The following is a 20,069-nucleotide window of genomic DNA, read 5'->3' as shown; positions in this document are numbered from 1 at the left end:
TTTTTCAGAAAATACATGCGTTGCTATGGTTGCTATGCAATTAACTCAGAGGGGACAGTGAAACTGTTTGAATTTTCTCTTCATGTCCAAACAACTTCTTGCTACTCGCTCAATTTCCACTCAAGCCGCACAAATTATACATCAAAACGTAGGTATTTTTGCTGGCTTTCAGAAAATGTCCCTATCATTGTTGTGGGACTCATAGATATTTTGCAAATCTCCTCAGAGTAACACAAAGTGTGAAAACTCTCCATATAAACTCAATGGAGAGTTTGTTCAAAATCACCGCTGGATTTCTGTAATGAGAGGCATTTTCAAATTGTCATATCTCCTTAACGAAGCGAAGTTAAGACATGAGGCTTGTCCCCGTATATCTTCAGACACTCCTGATGCTCACAATTCAAGAATTATTTTCTCACCTATTACCGTTCTGAGATGAGTTAGACTTGTTTGAGGGTAGGAAATTTGTCCCTCGCTCAGATTTCATCAGATTTCAAATTCTGGAAATGAGTCACTTTTTTCTCTCATCATATCTTTTTGATGGATTTCCACAGAGCCCTGAAAATTTCCATGACTGTTCACCAAAGCCTGCTGTTTCTTACGGTGAAAGAATGATTTTGATGCTCCATATAGATTTAGAGTTACCAAAGGTTGTTTGAGAGCAAGTCAATGCAGTTTTTGCTTCGCCTCTACTCAGTTACAGTGTATTACAAGTCATATATCTTTAATAATTTATATTTTATCTCTGAATTATGAAGACCTGAAGATTCCCCCATCTCTTCTGAACAAAACGATGTCTGAATGACCGTTCTAGCCTCTACGGTTAGGAAATTATGGCCATTTGTTCGAGGGGAATCCTGAATGTCAGAAATACACTGAAGAAAACTCACACCTCTCTCTGTGTCTGTGTGTGTAAGGGCTGACTACAGCAGGTGCAGCTAATTTAACTGACCTACATATACCAAGCCCAGACTCTCCACAGCTCCTGTTCCCTTTACTCTCTGTGTATGTGTGTCTGTGTATCAATATTTCTCCTATGTTTAGGTATTACTCCTCAATCATAGTATTTCTGCTAAAGCAAAGTACTTCTACTACATCTAAGTACTTTTGCCAAATCATAGTATTTCTGCTAAATAATAGTATTTTTGCAAAAATCATGGTATTTGTGCAAAATCATGGTTTTGGGGCCAAATATTTCTGTTATTTTATAATGTATGTGCTGAATATATTATATGTGCCAAATCATAGTATTTATCCCAAATTATAGTATTCATGCCAAATTACAGTATTTCTGCTAAAACGCAGAAATAGTACCTTTTAGCAGGAATTTCTACCAAAAGATAGTACTTCTGCTAAATCAGAGTATTTCTGCTAAACCAGAGTATTCCTGCCAAATCATAGTATTTGTACTGAAACATGGTACTTCTGCCCAATCATAGTATTTGTACTAAATGATAGTACTTCTGCCAAATCATAGTATTTGTGCCAAAGCACCGTATTTGTATGGAGTCATAGTATTTCTTTTAAGTCATAGTATGTATTTCAATCAAATCTCAGTAGTTGTTGTTAAAACGCAGTATTATTGCCAAATCATAGTATTTGTACCCAATCATAGTATTTCTGCTAAATCATAGCATTTGTGCCAAATCATGGTATTTGTGCAAAAACATAGTATGTCTGCAAAACCATAGTATATCTCTTATGTTATAGTATTACTACTAAGTCATAGTATTTCTGCGTTGTTATAGTATTTGTGCTAAAACGTAGTATCTCTGCCAAGTCATAGAATTAATGCAATTTCATAGTTTTTTTTTAGGAAATCTGTTATGTTATAGTATTACTACTAAGTCATAGTATTTCTGCCAAATCATAGTATTTGTACTAAATCATAGTACTTGTGCCAAATCATAGTATTTGTTGCACATCATAGTATTGGAACCAAAACATAGTATTTGTCCCAAAGTATCGTATTTGTATGGAGTAATAGTATTTCTTCTAAATCATAGTATTTCAATCAAATCTCAGTAGTTGTGTTAAAATGCAGTATTATTGCCAAATCATAGTATTTGTACCCAATCATAGTATTTTTGCCAAATCGTGGTATTTGTGCCCAAATAATAATTCTGTTATGTTATAGTATTACTACTAAGTTGTAGAATATCTGTTATGTTATAGTGTGTCTGCGGAATATAGTATGTGTGCCAAATCATAGTATTTATACCAAATCACAGTATTTGTGCTAAAACATAGTATTTCTGCCATATTGTGGTATTTGTGCAAGAACATTGAACTGTTATGTTATAGTATTACTACTAAGTCATAGTATTTCTGCGTTGTTATAGTATTTGTGCTAAAACGTAGTATCTCTGCCAAGTCATAGAATTACTGCAATTTCATAGTTTTTTTTAGGAAATCTGTTATGTTATAGTATTACTACTAAGTCATAGTATTTCTGCCAAATCATAGTATTTGTGTGAATTTGTATACTGTAATATCACTGTATTATGTAGTGGCTAAGTAGGGGCTGTTTACTAAGTGCATCAGTGTAAATAGGTCATCTCTTGTGTTGGAGTGCCCTCTTGTGGCGCCTTTTGGGTAGTGCCTTAGTAAACGGGAACCCTGTAAAAAGTGGCATCAGACTGATTTGTAGTGGAGGAATTTGTTGCCAGTTTTCTTAATCTTTAATCTGTATGCATGTTGTAATGCATACCCTGTTCTTAATCATAGAAACCACACCATATCACCTCTCCACAACCTCCTACTGTATGCCATACCTCCCTGTACCATCCATCTGACCGCAATAAACTCCACCTGTGGTAATCTAATCCCTGGATGTCAGCCTCTCCTTCTGACCGAGGATAGTTATAGTATTTGAGCCAAATCATAGTATTTGTGCTAAAACATAGTATTTCTTCCAAATCATAGTATTTGTGCCAAAGTATAGTATTTCTTCCAAATCATAGTATAACTGCACAATAAAGGTTCTTGAGCCACATCAGTGTTTGTGCCAAATCTTAGTATTTCTTCTAAATCCTAGTAATTCTGCTCAATGATAGAATTTCTGCTATGCTGTAGTACTTTTTTCCTAGATTGTAGTACTTCTGCTAAGTCAAAGTATTTCATGTAAATCATAGTATTTCTACCAAGTCCCAGTGTTTCTGCTTAATCATAAATAATGTTTTAGTACAAATTGTATGATTTGGCAGAACTTTCTGTGTTCCAGCACAAATGCTATGATTTGGCAGGAAAAAAATATTATTTAGTATAAATACTAAGTTTTAGCAGAAATACTATGTTTAAACTTTAAAAAATTCTGCTATTTCTGCTGATGTGTGTTATGACTTTTGACCATTGAAATGAATGGAACACATTATCAATGTGGTCACTGATTTTGCATGATGGGCTGAGCTGTGTTTTAGCTCAGTGAGATAAGCATCCGTTCTCAGACTGGGAGGCCTGGGTTCAAATCCAGCTTATGGCAACATTTCTTTCACTTAACAGTTAAACTTTTTTTAAACTCTTTTCAACACAAATTTCATCTTTTTCACCCCTTTTCAGCAAAATTTTCAGTTTTTTTAACCCCTTTTCAGCACAAATCCAAACTTTTTCAACTCTTTTTCAGCAAAAACCTCTTTTCAGCAGAATTCTGCTCATTCAACTCTTTTCAGCAAAATTTTCAGTTTTTTCTGCTGTTTTCAGAAAAAAACTCTTTTCAGCAGAATTCTGCTCATTCACCTCTTTTCAGCAGAAATTCTGCTGATTGAACTCTTTTCAGCAGAATTTTCACCCCTTTATTTTTGCCCAAATTCTGCTTATTCACCTCTTCTGAAAAAATTTCCGCCTTTCCACCTGTTATCAGCACAATTCTCAGTAGCTTCTGCTCATTTCAGCACAATTGTCAATCTCTCCACCTTTTCTTGGTGAGAAAGTGTTTTGCTCAGTGAGCTAAATAGCTGCCCTTTGACCAGGAGGGCCAGGTTCGAATCCTGCTCAGGGCATCTTTTTTTTTTTTTTTTTTCAACTTTTTCAGCTTTTTTCAGCAGATATCTTCAGCCGTTAAGGCATCCACACTGCATTTTCGCAGGAAATGCAAATTTTTCTAGTTTTCTTTGATTTCTTTTATTTTCTTTCTTTTATTTTGTTACTTTCATGGTGCACTGAAAGTTTTGTTTGATGATCTCTGTTTGAGCAGATCTGCACGATTAGAATCGAAGCGTCGTCGAGAAAACTGTTGCAAAGTGAGCTTCCCCAAAATTAAAATGGGCTCTTATTTGGGACAATCAGGAAACAAGTTCCTGTCCAAAAGGATTCAACGAGGAAATCCAGTCTAAATTATTTTTCTTTTTGAAATGACGTTGTTTTGCTGAGCGTGGAAACGAATGCGACGATAATTTCCACAATTAGCAAAAGAAGGAATCACTGAGTGAATGAGTAAGAATTTTAAAATAAATGGGGAACTGACTGACTGACTTAACACCATTGTGTGAAGTCAACCCCCACTTGACAAAGGTGTGGATGTATCTCTGTGTGTGTCTCTGTTACAGGAGCAGAAAGATGATAGCAACATCTGAGGTTGCGTGATGGTTTAACCTTTTAAATGCCATTTTTATGTTTGTGAATCTATCAGAGGTGTGTTATTCATGGGCTTGTGGTACTCACAGAAGTTACTGTGAGAAAGTGTGTACACACCTGCGCAGCGCTAACATTTGCATTTTTTCTTACAGCATTGCAGTTTTTCATGTGATTTGATGATGTGGTTTTTAGCAGAACAACTGGTGGATGTTTGTTTCTTTATTTCAGGTTTTGTTTTCTTTAAGAGTGCATGTAACATTCAGCAGAAGTGGACAAGTGACATGAGTAAAACAAATAAGAGATTACGATATTTATGGAATAGTTTATTATGGGCTCATTTGCTGGCCACTTTTGGACCCATAATAATATATGAGTGGAGTGACTTTGCTTAAGGGAAGTCACCGATTACATTAATGTTAACTGAGCACATGGGATGATCCATGTTTGAGGCGAATTATGGTAACAATAGTGATTTAATGATTTGAGAAAACCTGCACATGACACTTGTCTTGCTGATGCTGAATGCTTGTTACCCTTGTGATATACTTGTTTATAAGTGTGAAGTTTGATTTTACTTCCAGATCTTGTTTTCCAGGCCATGATGGTGAGTATGCAGGCTCCTGGTGGAGCCAGTTTTTAAGGCAGGGATCCAGGTTTGGTGAGTTGACGCATGAGAGTGTCCATGCGTCAAGAGGTGGGGTCCAGAAGTAACATTAAACAATGTTTTCTATTATTGTTGCAGTGATTTGTGTGATTAGCTGTTTATTTACAAGTATTAAACCTATGCAAGTGGTGCATCCTTGTTCAGATGAGGCTTTGATGGCCTATAAGTGAAGTTCACTGATTACAATGTGGAATAACATTGAGATGTTAAATAATTTGGAATAAATTATGGGAAAACGTAGGAGTTTAATGAGTTTAGAATAAACCTGCAATGATACTTGTCTCTGTGATGCTGAATACTTTATTACTCTTATGATCTACAGTTGGTTGCGAATGTGAAGTTGTTTTAAATTTAAGACTTTGTCTTCTGTGATACAGGAGCTGGGAGCTAAACAAGCTGAACATTTAAGTGCTGATTAATGTTTTTACACAGGGTTACAGCTTGGAGTGAAGCTGCTCCAAGGGACAAACCCTGGAGATTGTTTTAGGGAGACTGTGCAACATTCTTGTACATGTCTCATTGGGGAGTTGACACATGGCGAAAGCCGTGTGGCGAGAGGAGTGTCATTTTTTCAATTTGTAGATGTCGTGAGATGCCATGATGAGAAGGAGTGACTGAGAGGATCGCCCACAAAATGGAACCTGAGGGAGCGTGCCAAGCTCCAAAAAGTGACAGCGCAGAGGAGGTCCAGCGATGGACTTGCGGTTCTGTGAACAGCACAAATGCAAGGTGACTGTAAAATAACTAACAGCACTTTTTCCACAAGTGAAGCCAGTAACTTACTATCCTAAAAGATTAGCTCTAGTTGCTCGTGCTTTACCTCCATGCGTGAGATCAGTATGTGCAGCAGCTTAAGCTGTACAATGTTTCAATAGTTTATTTCACCTTTTGCAATTGTTAGTTCCACACGAGGTAGATGTTTACTATTGCAGACTAAACTTACATTTCTGTCACCTACAAGACACTTGTCTTTAATGTTACTGTTACTCTCACAACCACACATATTACCATAAAGTGGTGCAGAATTCTGAATCTGTCCAACCCTTTTTGCCAACGGAGGAGGGCACTTCTCATGAGTGTAGAGAGCGCGAGGAGAAGATGTGTAAGCTGAGGGATGACTTAATAGATGTGCCACTCGTTGAGGAAAAGGTTTGGTTTGTTGATGATTTGAGTTTTATAACAGCAGAGGGACAGACTAGAACAGGTTTTACTGTAGCAGACAGTGAGAGAGAGTTATCTATGTAGGACAACTAGCATGTTTCATATTTGCTTGAGCAGCAGAGATGCTAGCTTTAACGGAAGCGTGTAAAGCTGTAGAGAGACAATATACACTGATAGGCAGTATGCATTTGCTACTGTACATTTCTTTGTAGTGCAGTGAGTGAGACGAGGTGTGACAACCTCTACAGGGAAACCTGCAGAACACACCAAACTCTTGCAAATTCTGCTGGATGCAGCGTTATTAACCAGTGGAATTGCCGTTTGTAAATGTGCAGCACACATGTGAGGGAAAGATCCAGTTGCATTAGGAAAAGATTTTGCAGATAAGATCGCAAAAGAGGCAGCTGTAGTTAAACATGGTGTTAACATTTTAGAAATACAGCATCAGCAGACATGCACATCCACTCACCTACAGCAGGAAAACAGTTGTGACTTACAGAGGGAGCAAGCTTGCAGGATGATTTTTTTTATCTGTGTGATACACCAGTACTGCCTAATAATTTGTATAAGACTGCTGCTATTTTGAGCCATTGGCTATGCCATGTCTCAAACAGGAGGGAGATGAGCAGTCGTTATACTCACTCTAGGATTATTAAATACTTTTTTAAAAAAAAGCTTTTTTGCAGAGAGAACTAATGGAACAGTAAAGTTAAGATTTAGGAAGACAGGCAGGACATGGTTAGACTGTATAGAATAAGTACATGAGGATTACTCCAACAGAGAATGGTCTGACTCTTTGAGATTACACATGTTAGAGCATTTAGAGTTCCAGTCTTCTGTAGTGATGATAGAAAAGCAGAAGAGAGAGCATATTAGCGGATTAGATGCTTGAAATGTTTAAAAGTAAAGTAGTCATGAGAACAAATGATCTGCCAGATGATTCTGTTTCTTCGCAGGAGCAGAGCCTGAAGTCTGGAGATTGGATGATGATAAGGCCATGGAGAGGAAGTGCTGGTCCAGTCCACGATGGGAAGGTCCATATCGGATGCTGCTGACGACGACCACAGCAGTGAAGATTGCCGGAAGGAACACTTGGATATATCAAGCGCACTGCAAGAAGGTGACACACATCCAGGCCAGCTCGGAGTAAGTGGCAGGAAGACCGGGAACAAAGGGGGGGGAAAGCCTCCAGGGCCCCTCGTCTCAATCCGGTGAAGAAACCAACTGAGCCACAGGTACTCATCAGAATGGCTGGGAATGTGCTGTGCATCTTCTTGTGCCTGTGGACCCTGAGTGGGATGACAGGAGCGCATTGGGACAGAGCAAATCACACCCAGTACCCGCATGGGTTTTCAACCAACTACTGGTGGCAGTTTAAGAACACAACCGGATAGCATCACTTGGAGCGAGACAGTTTGTTTGGTTGCTTTAGCAACACATCCAGGAACACTGCCAACTTTTCAACTGCTCTGAACCTGAATGGAAGGTTGATTCACCAGTAGCTGGGAAGGTGAACTGCTCTGGTGAGACAGACATGCTCGTCTGACTCAAAGAATATGACTTGTTGCAGGACATTATACAGTTAAACGAACTGGAAACAGGCCAATTGCCTATGTGTACGAAGGACAATGGATTAGCCCAAGTTGGAGATTAACCATGGAACATGGCAACATCACTTATTCTTTTGTCTTTTGCAAGAAAGATGTAAACAGAGAAGCCTTTTGTCTACATTTACATCATGAACACTTGAGGTTTTGAGCCAAGAAGATCAAAACAGCTTGATCCAATTTCCTTTACAAAGCTTTTTCTGTGGTGACAACAGGACAGGAGAAGAGTTGTAAATGCAGATAATTCACAAGTTGACTCTAACCCCCACAGGATGCCTACAGTGAGAAGATTTGGGGGGTTGATAGGAGTCAATAAAGAAGGGTGTTGACTTGCTGCAGCTTTGAAGTTAGCTGAGAGCCACATGGACAAACAATAAAGTCAACTGATGCGTTTAAATACCTATGTCTGTATACAGTTGGATTGTAGAGACATATGATTTTTGAGAATGATGATTCTTCTTGTTTGACCTTTGACATTCAGTTGTGTACTTGAAGAAATACATAATGAATTGCACGACAGGAGTAGATCCGCCACAAGGCTGGATAGCTTGGTTACCGTCTGGTCCTTGGTGGCATCTTCTTTTGAAAATATTAATTCCTGTTTTTGAACTGTTGATACTGATTTGCTTATGTATAGGATGTAGTTTACTGTGCATGAATGAAATCTACACTGACACTGTCTAAACAAAGGGTGCATAAGTTGAAATTTAAGTATACAATGACAAAAAGGAGGGAAATGTTAAGTCTAATTGTTGAATGTCGCCATTGTGTTTCTTAAATTTGTATAGTCTTAGTTTAAGCAGTAGGATCAAAGCCATTCCTTTGATCCTGACCACCTCTCCAGCCACTCTGTGCTGGGGGAGGTTTTATTGTAGATACATCCTAACTTGAAGATCTGTTTGATGTTTGGTAGAGCTTCCTACCCTTTGTATGGTTTCACTGTGTTATCTTTGGTAAACCATACATTGGGTGTGGGGGAAGACTACCCTCTTTATGACCAAGGATGTTGTTCCTGCTTTTAGGTTTTATGACCCTTTGACCAACAAACACACACACACACATTCTCACATAACACACACACACACACACACACACACACATTCTCACACACATTCTCACACACACACACACACACTCAGTGTATACATTTACATACAGTGCCTTGTCTTTGTAACCAAAGGGGGGTTGCAAGGGGAGGTGTTTTGTAAACTATTGTTTGAAGTTTGTCAATAAAAGGCAGCGAGAGGAGGCCACCAGTGTGGTCATTTCAACGTGCTGGTCACAGACGAGAGGCCTCCCTTGCGCAAGAAATCGAACGTTGTTGCCTTGCTTTTCTTTCATGGGAATAAGTCTTAGATACAGCGGGGTCTGAGTTTAGACCCAACATTAATTGGTCCTTCGAAGCCGGAGTCCAAGAATTTCGCCGCACACTGAGGGGAGAGAGGACACGCCGCAGACTGTCGACAACCAGGCCGTTAGGACGCCTGACAAAGCCCTGGAGTGTTAAATTCGCGACCAGGCCGGTGGAATAGCGTCTCAACTCCCCTCGTGGACGGCGACTGACGGGATTCTAGGACTCTCCTGTGAACGAAACGCAACACAACGGTAAGCAATCAGAGAGCGTCTCTATAACCGTGTGAATGAATGTAGATCCTAGATACGCGTCACCGTGATTCTGCGTGAAACGTTTGAGTCCGGGGGAGCGCTGGTCACGAGAGCGCACGTGACCCAAAACAATAGAGAGCGGCTACGGGCTGTGCGTTAAACGTGAGTCCGGGAGCGCGCTAGCCGCGTGAGAGAGACGCAGGCTTCTCCGCCATTTGGGGCGTAGAGAGTTCTCCGCCATTTGGGGCGTGGAGAGAACCTAGGTTCAGAGTCCGGAATCTCCGCCATTTGGGGCGTTGGAGAGTGTCCGAAGGTTGAATTCTCCGCCATATGGGGCGTTTGAGAGTTTTCAACAGAGAGCGCTAGCTGTGCGTGCAAACGCAAGCGATAGGCCTATGTTGTGTGTGTGCGGGCCAGACGTGGTTTGCGTGAGTGTGGCTGATTTTTGTCTTGTAATGGAGAATAAAATGTGTAAGTCTGCCTTAGAAGGAGATGTAAAATTTATGCAGAAAGTTTTACCAGGCAGCACGCAGTATGTAGGTTGTTGGTGTAAGAAATGTGGATTTGAAGGGACATTAGTGGAAGTTAAGTGTAAAATGCTGGTAGAAATAATAGCTGTAAGTGTAGCAGGTAAAACAGGTAAAGCGAAGCAGAGGAAGGAATTGCAGTTAGCAGTTGCTAAGTTGTGCAACTTAGCAACTGACACAAAAAACACAAAAAACCAGGAGCACGAGAGTCCAGAACCAAAACACGACTGTTCACTAGTCCATAACACAGTCAGGGGGCCGACCATGCACACAGCAACGGCGGTGACGGGCAAACAGTTCTGGGGGCCGACTGTGCACACGGCAACGGCGGCGACGGGCAAACAGTTCTGGGGACCGACCGTGCACACGGCAATGGCGGCGACGGGCAAACAGTTCAGGAGGCCGACCGTGCACACAGCACCGGCGGCGACGGGCAAACAGTTCCGGAGGCCGACCTCTTGGAAGGTAGTGGCAGCCACTGAGCAGGTCCGGAGGACGGCCGCGATGCCAGCGGCGGCGACAAACTCTTTCCGGAGGCCGTCCCCGAAGGCCATGATGCCATCTTAGAGGCCCGGAAAACGGCCGGCAGAGACGAGGCGGAACGGGTCGAGCTGGCACTGACGGCGGCGTGGCAACCACAGGACCAGATGAGGCCGGACCAGACGAGGCAGGACCAGACGAGGCAGGACCAGACGAGGGCGGAGCTGAAGCTGGACCAGACGAAGGCAGAGCTGAAGCTGGACCAGACGTGGATGAAGACACGGAGGCTGGACCAGACGAAGGCGGAGCTGAAGCTGGACCAGATGAAGGCGGAGCTGAAGCCGGACCAGACGAAGGCGGAGCTGAAGCCGGACCAGACGTGGATGAAGACACGGAGGCTGGACCAGGCGCCGATGAAGACACGGAGGCTGGACCAGGCGCTGACGACGGCAGCGGGACCGCTGCGGAACCCGACGGCAGCGGGACGGCTGCGGAACCCGACGGCGGTGATGCTGCAGGAGGTGATATGGAGATGTGCTGGCTGGGTCCTCCAGGACCATCAGCAGATGTGAGGATGTGCTGGCTGGGTCCTCCAGGACCCTCAGCTAACGAGGCGTGGTGCTGGCTGGCTCCTCGGACCCTCCAGCAGACGTGGCATGAGGCTGGACGGGCTCCTCGGGCCCTCCAGCAGACGTGGCATGAGGCTGGACGGGCTCCTTGGGCCCTCCAGCAGACGTGGCATGAGGCTGGACGGGCTCCACGGGCCCTCCAGCAGCCGATACTTGAGGCTGGCTGGGTTCTCCTAAACCCCCAGCAGATGACACTTGAGGCTGGCTGGGTTCTCCTAAACCCCCAGCAGACGACACTTGAGGCTGGCTGGGTTCTCCTAAACCCCCAGCAGATGACACTTGAGGCTGGCCGGGCTCCTCTGGCCCTCTAGCCGACGAGGCAGGACGCTGGCTGGGTTCACCTGAACCCCCAGCTAACATGACGTGAGACTGGACGGGCTCCTCAGTCAGAGCCGAGACTGTTCTGGTGAGTTCTCCGGTGAGGCTGCTGGTGCTGGCGTCTTGACCTCTAGGGGTCCAGAGTTGGCTGGTGACTGACACCCAGCCTCTGGGGAGGCCCTAGAGGGAGCAACTGTCTCTGAGATGGCCAGCTTAAATGAACCAGCAAAAGTTTGTGTGGAGTGTGTTCCCTGCTTGTAATGAGGCTGTGAGGATAAAGGCTGGGTAAATGAGTGGACAGGCTGCTGAACTGGTGGCAACTGAGCTACAGGTAGCGAAGTAGTAACAGGTGGTGGAGTGGCTGGCTGAACTGATAATAAGGCTGATGAATCTCTTGCCAACTGAGCTATTGACTGGGCTATGGACTGTAACATGGTGTCTACTGGGTCTGACTGTGACTGTAATGGAGGTGAAGATTGAGCGGCTGACTGAGTTAGCGACTGCTGGGCAGTTAACCGAGCTACCGGCTGAGCAGCTGACTCAACGAACACAGCCCCGGTATAAACAGTCATATGAACTGGTGAAACAGACGGAGCGTCTTTTCCACTCACCACAGCCGGCAGTTCCGAAGTCCTAATCTCCGGCTGTGGGGCGACGCGCCAACGGCGCGATCGTCGCTTCCTCCCAGGCAAAACCTCCGGCTGGGTTGGGAAGCGGTAGCGGCTGGTGGGTGTAGGTGAAGTTCGTGAAGGATGAAGTCTAGCACGAGTGGGTGTAGTGAGTCCAATAGCCAGGGATAATCCGTGAGCAGCTGTTGCAGTCTGGCTTCCAGAACGTGGAGGGATGCTTCTCCCTCATGCTCTAGCCACAGGTTGATTATTTTTGAAGCGGAGTTCGTGATGAGGTCCCGAAGCTCCATGGGTGGGGTGAATGCCGCTGGATCCATATCTGGCTGGTCCGTACTGTCACGGCGAGTGAGGTGAGCCGTGTGGAGGAAATGAAGGAGGATCCAAATGCAGGCAGTCGTGAAGGTGTAAAGGTGGTTTATTGAACATGAAAGTAAATACAAACGGCAAATGGAGCTAGAACTGTCATGGTCCTGGGCCATGTGGGCCCAGTATTCTTAGTTTTCATGTATTTTTGTATTTTGTTCTTTATTTAGGCCATGCTTCCTGGGTTGATCTGTTACGTTGTTCCTTATGTGTTTTCCCTTCGTGACTCCTACCCCCTGTGTGCCCCTCTGTGTATTTATGAGCCCTCGTCTCTCTTTGTGTTTTATTCTATGTTTTCCCCAGCCCGTTATGTCTGCGTTCTCCCCGTGCTCTCTCTCCTCCTGTTTGAACCTCTGTGTACTTCCTGTTTTACTTTGCCCATCTCCCATCAGTGTTACGTTCACTCCTGCCGTGTCTTGTTATGATTATCAGTGTCACCTGTGTTCCCCGTGTGCATCCACTTCCCCTGATCATCCCTCATGTGTATTTAGTCTCTGTGTTTCATACAGTCTGTGTCGCGTCGTCTGTGTTCCCACCCCCTGTGTTCCGTATTTCCAGCCATAGCCTTTCCTTAGTTTGTCCAGTTTAGGTTTCTGTTGAGCTACTACTCATATGCTGCCTTCACTCTGTTTTGTTCCTTTCATCAGCCATAATAAAAGGCTCGCTTTTGTTTAAATCCACTCCTGCATCCTCGCTTGTGTTCGCACCTGGGTCCACCATACACATTCCCGCACGGTCTGCCTCCGCAGACCGTGACAAGAACTAAACTATGGATATAGGAAAAAGTACTATAGCTTTCTAGGGTATATTAGACTTAACAGTTACTATATACAGTAATGGACTTCTATACATTTTACATCAGATTAAAACTTTGAGTGTAAGATTCAGATAATTATTTATTAAAAGCTCGACATTTTAAATGAGAATAAGAAAGAAAAGTATGTCTTTGTGCCCCCCTTTTCCCTGTTCATGCCCTCTCGGCCCCCCTGGCTAAACTTTGCTAGATCCGCCCCTGCACAGTTACCAGCTGTCAGCTATGTAGAAAAAGATCCTGGTGTCGAAAGTAATATTAAATAAATTCTAACAACAGCTTATCAAGCTTAAACGTGCTGCTGTTGTTCAGCCGCTGGTTTACTCTTTCTGGTGCAAAGCGGGCCAAAAACAAGAAGAAAAACTCGCGACAGAAAAGCCGATCAGCTGATCATTAAGCAGTTTCACAATTGAAGTAGCAGCAGGAGAGAGAGGCAGTCATGCCATATATCAGTTGTTAAGCTTAACATGGGAATTCTTTACAAACATTCAGAGATGAACTTACACACTTGCTTTACTTCTCTCTGGGATAACTTCCTCGGGGATGAAATGCTGGTTTGGTAGAAGGCTAAAAATACACACAGCCGCTCTATCACGTGAGCACACTGCTCCGACGTGCTACGGTTTTGAGCCGAGTTACCCCGTGTCGCAAGTTTTGTGAGGTGCTTTGTTGATATTTAATGGCTCGGATTACATTTTTTATTTCTCGCCGATATCCGATCCGGTAATTTAGGTCAGTATCGAACCGATACCGATAGGTAATATCGGATCGGTCCATCTCTAGTTCTAGGTAAAAAAAAAATTATAAAAATACAAACTTTTTAAAAATGTCTTGTTGTTTCTCTTTTTTTCCTCAGAATAAATTGCAACTAGTCTCAATGGCTGACACGGAGGAGCAACACAGTGACATGTTAACCCCGACTGCTCCAGTTCCTGTATGAACTGAGGAACTCTGAAAATCCAAGGAAAAGTTGAGTGTATTTTATTTAAAGCTCAGATGGACCTTGATGGACATGTAGGCTGCATTCAGGACTTTGTCACACTGGTATATGAAGAGTGGTAACAAGACTTTGTAGTAATTTGTCTTACTATTGTCTTATTTGTTGTGATTTAGGGTCTGTGCGCACAAGCAGAGGTTTTTGTTTGTAAACGTAACCTTGTTTTCAGAGCCTTGTCTAACATTTAATGGTCATGAAATATGTCAGACTTTTTCCTGACATATTTCATGACAGCTAAGAGCATTTGAACACAGTGGAGAGAAAGGTGTGCATTAAGGATTTTGAACTATGATGATTAAGTGTTGTCACTGCTGAGGATTTGTGGACACAGATCCTTATTCACTACGCTGCTGTTTACAGTTTAACATTTCATCAGAACAAGCACTTCTAATTGTACTTTGCTCCTCACTGACAAAACAAGTCCAGTAAATACACTTTTATCTTTAAGGTTGGGACAGTAATCTGTCTTAATTTATTTTGTGTTTTAGTTATCATATGGGGAAAAGTCCTGTGGTTATCCATCCGTCCTGTTCGAATAAACCCAAAGTTCAGGAACATCTTCTTTAGATCTGTTCAGTTTTATTCATGTGGCACCACTTAAACAGTCAACAAATTTTGACTCAAGTATGTTATATTGTAAGGTAAAGACCCCAAAGACTTAATCTCAGACAAATGTTCACACAAATGTGAATTACATTCACTTCATTAATGAAGTGAATGCAATTCAGTAATCAAAGGTGAGTGGCTATAACTGACTACATGTGTATACTGTATCATAAGTGGACAGACAGGGATGTAAACCACACCTTAACCATTTGGCTGAGGCAAAACTACCACAAGGCAGTGATTCTAACTAAAAGGTACTCTGGATATTATTATGTGAACATATTGTTAAATATGACATTTTTTGTTTGTCAGGTGTCCTGTTTGAAGAAAACACTTGGTAGCCACTTGAATGAATGTAAATAAACACATTTACATGAGGGCAACCTGATTTCAAGGAAATAAAAATGCTCAAATTTGAAAGCTTGTGAGTTATTTTGTTCATGTATCAGTTGTTTAGTCGTTTTATGACACGACGGATGCTGTTGTTATATTTTAGTATAGTGTTTGAGTTAAGGAGAATAAAAGAATGTTTAACATTAATTGTACCAATGTTGTTGTGTTTGAAGCACAAATTAATTTAAGTTTTAATTTATGAATTTTTGAGTACATGGTGTACTAGGTTGTAATTGCATAGAAATGTACGTTTAAGGATATAAGGAGCTATATTTAATGAGTTACAGTGAAAAGAAGTGCTTGGAAATAGTAATATAAACAGAAATTTCAACTTTTCTATCAACGGAAAATATCAGTTAATGATACAGAAAATATACTGTAGGAGTGTTTAGCTTATTTTAGAGTTTAGAAATGTGTTAACATAGAATGTAGAACTATTGTAGAGATACTGACACTGCTCTTAATATAATAAAGGCCTCACTGTGTCGTGAACTTAGGAGTAGATTGTAGGAGACCTCTCCCCCACTTGAACTGTGAAAGTAAAACAGAGAGGAGTTAATGCTGAGTGGAAATTCCCCAGAGAATGTTTGGGTGGGGGTCTCAACATTTGTAACTGGATAACTGTGGTCTGGAAGGGAGATGGGTTTTATAACCTAGGGAGTCACCTACACCCACAGTGTTTTAACTGTCATGCACACACATCCACACGCACACTCACTCATGTGCACACACATACACACAGGTATGCGTACACAGTCACTCACGAGCACTCACATAGACACGTGGGAACGCGCACATGTAGGCATTCATGTGCTCGTGCACATAGACACAGACAGAGTTTGCAGCACACCGTGGGGGTTTTATGATAGGGTCGCCCCTACAAAACTGTGTTTCACAGACAAAGGAGTGAAGATTTGCAGAGGGACACACCGGCCTCGTCTTCCCTTCTAGAAGTGCATGCTTAAATGAAGATGAATAAAGATGAATAAAGGTTTTGTGAAATGACTACTGAGTTCCGTTGCCGTCTCTGGATGCTTCGACGAATAAAAGACCAGGGCTCAGGAGCCACGGTCGCCCCTGGGAATCGCATCTGTAACCGGAAGGTCACCGGTTCAATCCCTGGGCTCTCTGTCCTGGTCGTTGTGTCCTTGGGCAAGACACTTTACCCTACTTGCCTACTGGTGTTGGCCAGAGGGGCCGATGGCGCGATATGGCAGCCTCGCTTCTGTCAGTCTGCCCCAGGGCAGCTGTGGCTACAACTGTAGCTTGCCTCCACCAGTGTGTGAATGTGAGAGTGAATGAATAGTGGAATTGTACAGCGCTTTGAGGTTCTCGAAAAGCGCTATATAAATGCAATCCATTATTATTATTATTAAAACTGATTACGCAACAATACTTTCCATTTTATAGCAGAAGGAAATGTCCATAAATAGTACAGAGAGTATACTGTAAATCTACAGAATTTTCCGTTTTATCATTTACAGAAAAGTCCGTCAAACTTCCGTAAAAAAACAGAAAATGTACTGGCAGAGAATTACCAGGACATTTTCCGTTTTTCTACGGAATATTTTTTACAGTGCATGACACTTTCACATAGGACACAGCGTGCACTGCAAGCGCTGCACTGACCACTAGCTGGACCAAATAAATGACCCAAAATTTGTGTTGTGGTGGCTGCTGCGCTCTTCCCGTGTGCCATTTTTTGTGGCTGCTCTACATTTTCTAGATGTTTCCTGTCATTTTGAATCATATATATTTCATGCATACTTGAGTTTTATATGATGTCTTAATACAAACCTCCTGTATGGAACTCAGTCTGCATTTTACATTATTTTGCAGCTGACAAGTGAATTTAATATAATATTAATATCATGTTAGATAACAAACAATGTATTAATTTTTAGTACATAAAGCAAAACTTCACACATGCCCATAACTTTTATGTCTAACAACAATTTATTTCAGTGTTTAAAAAACCTGACATGCCCAATTCAGTGGAAATACATTTCCACAACACTGCTTTCCTCAAGAGGTCCCTATATGCACATAAACTGGTGTCATAAAGTTGCTTGCACTCAGACGCTCAGATAGACTCAAGTTTTTGGTTTGGAGGAAGTGTGACTCTTCAGCCTGGCTACAGCGCTGAAGAGAAACCTAGGGTTGTTCTTATTTTCTTCAATATGATGAATAGTAGGATGCCCTTTCTTTACAGAGGGCTTTCTTATAGAGCGGCAAACTCTTTACATGCTAAATAAAATTCTAAATTAGTGAGATTATATTTACTCTCAAATTTTGGAGTGATCTACTTTAAGGTACGCATTTGAGAGTTATACCAGGGAGTACTTCTGATTTGAGACTGTTTTTCAGAATATCCATACGAAGTGAGGATGTAACACTATTATAGATTATTGACTTGTGTACGAGTAGTGTTTAGAGAGCTGCTCTTTAATAAATTGTGCAATCATTAGATTAAGCTTCTTTAACAAATAGCACAAAGGACAACAAGATGATTCACATACAGAATATTTTCTGGGGTGTAATTCTCCTGGTGGCAATCTTGGTCTCCTCATCTCGTTCTTCACAGCACAAACAAATGAGTGGTTTTCAATTCAGATGTGTAATAATGTGAGTCCAACTTTATCAAGCCCAAATCTTGATATATCTATGTATCAAATACAGAAATAAAAGACACAAGTACTGTGTTACCAAACCCTTTGAGGTTCATTACTGGAGCTAGGTACTAATGATAATTCACTCAAGAGGGGTGAGTATGACACATCTTTCCTGTCAGCCCTTTGTAAACAAAGAAGTCATTAGCCTAATGAGCAAACTTAAGAGGGAACACAGTGAAAGTTGTGTCTTGTTTTGTAAGAAAGTTTAGTTGGACAAAAGATTAAATCTATCTATTTGTATTTTGTTATAATTTTATATATTTCAAATGAAAAGAAATGATTTGTTAAATTTACTTAGATTACAAATACTAACATTATTTCTAAAAATAAAAATATTTTGTGATGCATACATTTATCCACAACACATTTATTCGTTTCTACACAAATACCGGTTCAAATGTTAAATTGTGACTCAGAACCGCTTCAAGAGACAGACCCGTTTATTTAGAATGGTTGATAAGTCTTTAAGTGCTGTATGAAAGTGTGTTGGTAAATATGAACATGCTCAGAGCAGAAGAGTGCTATTCCAATGCATTTATCTGCTTAATTTATGCATAATAGGCTGCATCTCCTCAGTACAAGGCCTGCATATGTTTTATTTAATCTATGAATTTTGTGCTTAAAAACTGCTCCAAAAATGTTTCTTGTCTTTATCAAGTCTGTCTAAATTATAATATATTATTGGAATACACTAAATGGTTGTTTGTTTTTATTTGCCTTTTTCATTTGTTTGTTGTTGGGGTTTGCAACGTTGAGTTGTGTTCAGTGGTTGAGAGGAGGCGGTAGAAACCTTAGCAGGATAGTAGGAAGAATACACGATCACACTGGTAAATTCAAATCAAATTTTCAAATTCAAATTTTATTTGTCACATATACAGTCATACACAGTACGATATGTAGTGAAATGCTTGGACAACTGCTCGTGACCTAAAGAAAACAAAAAAAGGAAAAGGCTATGAATAAGATAGGAAATAAATATGAAAAATTAAAAAGGGTAAATTTAACTAGGAAGGAATAAAATATAAATTAAGGTTAAAAATGAAATAACTGTACAACACAAATTAGAATGAAGGGTAAATTTAACTGGGAAGAATAAGATAAAATATATAAATTAAAGTTGAAAATAAAATAACTGTACAACAAAATACACAATATAGAACTATATAAGAATGTATGAAGAAATATAAATAAATATATACACAATAACAGCAGCTGTACAAGTATTAACTGGAAATGAAGAATATAATGTCCAGTGTCGTGCAATCCAATGGTACTGGGGATTCCACAGCGTATCCTTTAATGCACATTCTCTTCATCAACCATACAAGGCCCGGCTGAAATGCTGCTGCTTATCAAATATGACAATGTTCATACAACCCGTAACGTTGTAAAGGTTTTCTGGAGAGGTAAAACATATAAAGTCCATCTCTCTCCATGTATTCGCGTGCAAGCACATTGCTCGCATAAATCACAGAGAGGGCAGTGGCGCACACTAATGACCTCATAACCCCTTGACTTATGTTATATTAAAGAGACACCACACCATTGTAACTGTTACATATTCCCCACGGGTTAAACAAACGCTGTCCCCAGCCGAACACAGCAAAGGTACAATCCAGACTTAACCAGCCTCCATACATGGTTCAGCAGGATAAGATGTTAAAAGTAAAACAGGGAAATGTACAGTGCAATATGGACAAACTGGCATACATGACAGTGTCCCACATGGTAAATGGCCATATTATAGAAACTTAGGATAGTGAGGACAATTACAGAATGAAAGTCCCTCTTTTTCGTTGTTTTTTTTTTTTCTTCAAAAACTGTAAGAGTCGGCATAATATGTGAAAACAGTACCAGGAAGAATTGTACAAAACTTAAACACTCATGCTACAACTGTAACCAGCACGAAACACATAAAAAATGCAACTTCAGGTACTATGGCAAAGCTGCATCAATCCCACGCTCAGGAAAAGCAGGTCCACGCACATCTAATGGAGCCACGACGAAGGGCCAAACAGAGAATGGCACCAGAGTC

Source organism: Aulonocara sp. 'chitande type north' Nkhata Bay, linkage group LG14 (assembly GCF_057382095.1).
Source record: "Aulonocara sp. 'chitande type north' Nkhata Bay isolate Kocher_YH1m ecotype deep benthic linkage group LG14, A_spYH_male_GT1.1, whole genome shotgun sequence".
Taxonomy (NCBI): domain Eukaryota; kingdom Metazoa; phylum Chordata; class Actinopteri; order Cichliformes; family Cichlidae; genus Aulonocara; species Aulonocara sp. 'chitande type north' Nkhata Bay.
This window is presented reverse-complemented; position numbering follows the sequence as displayed.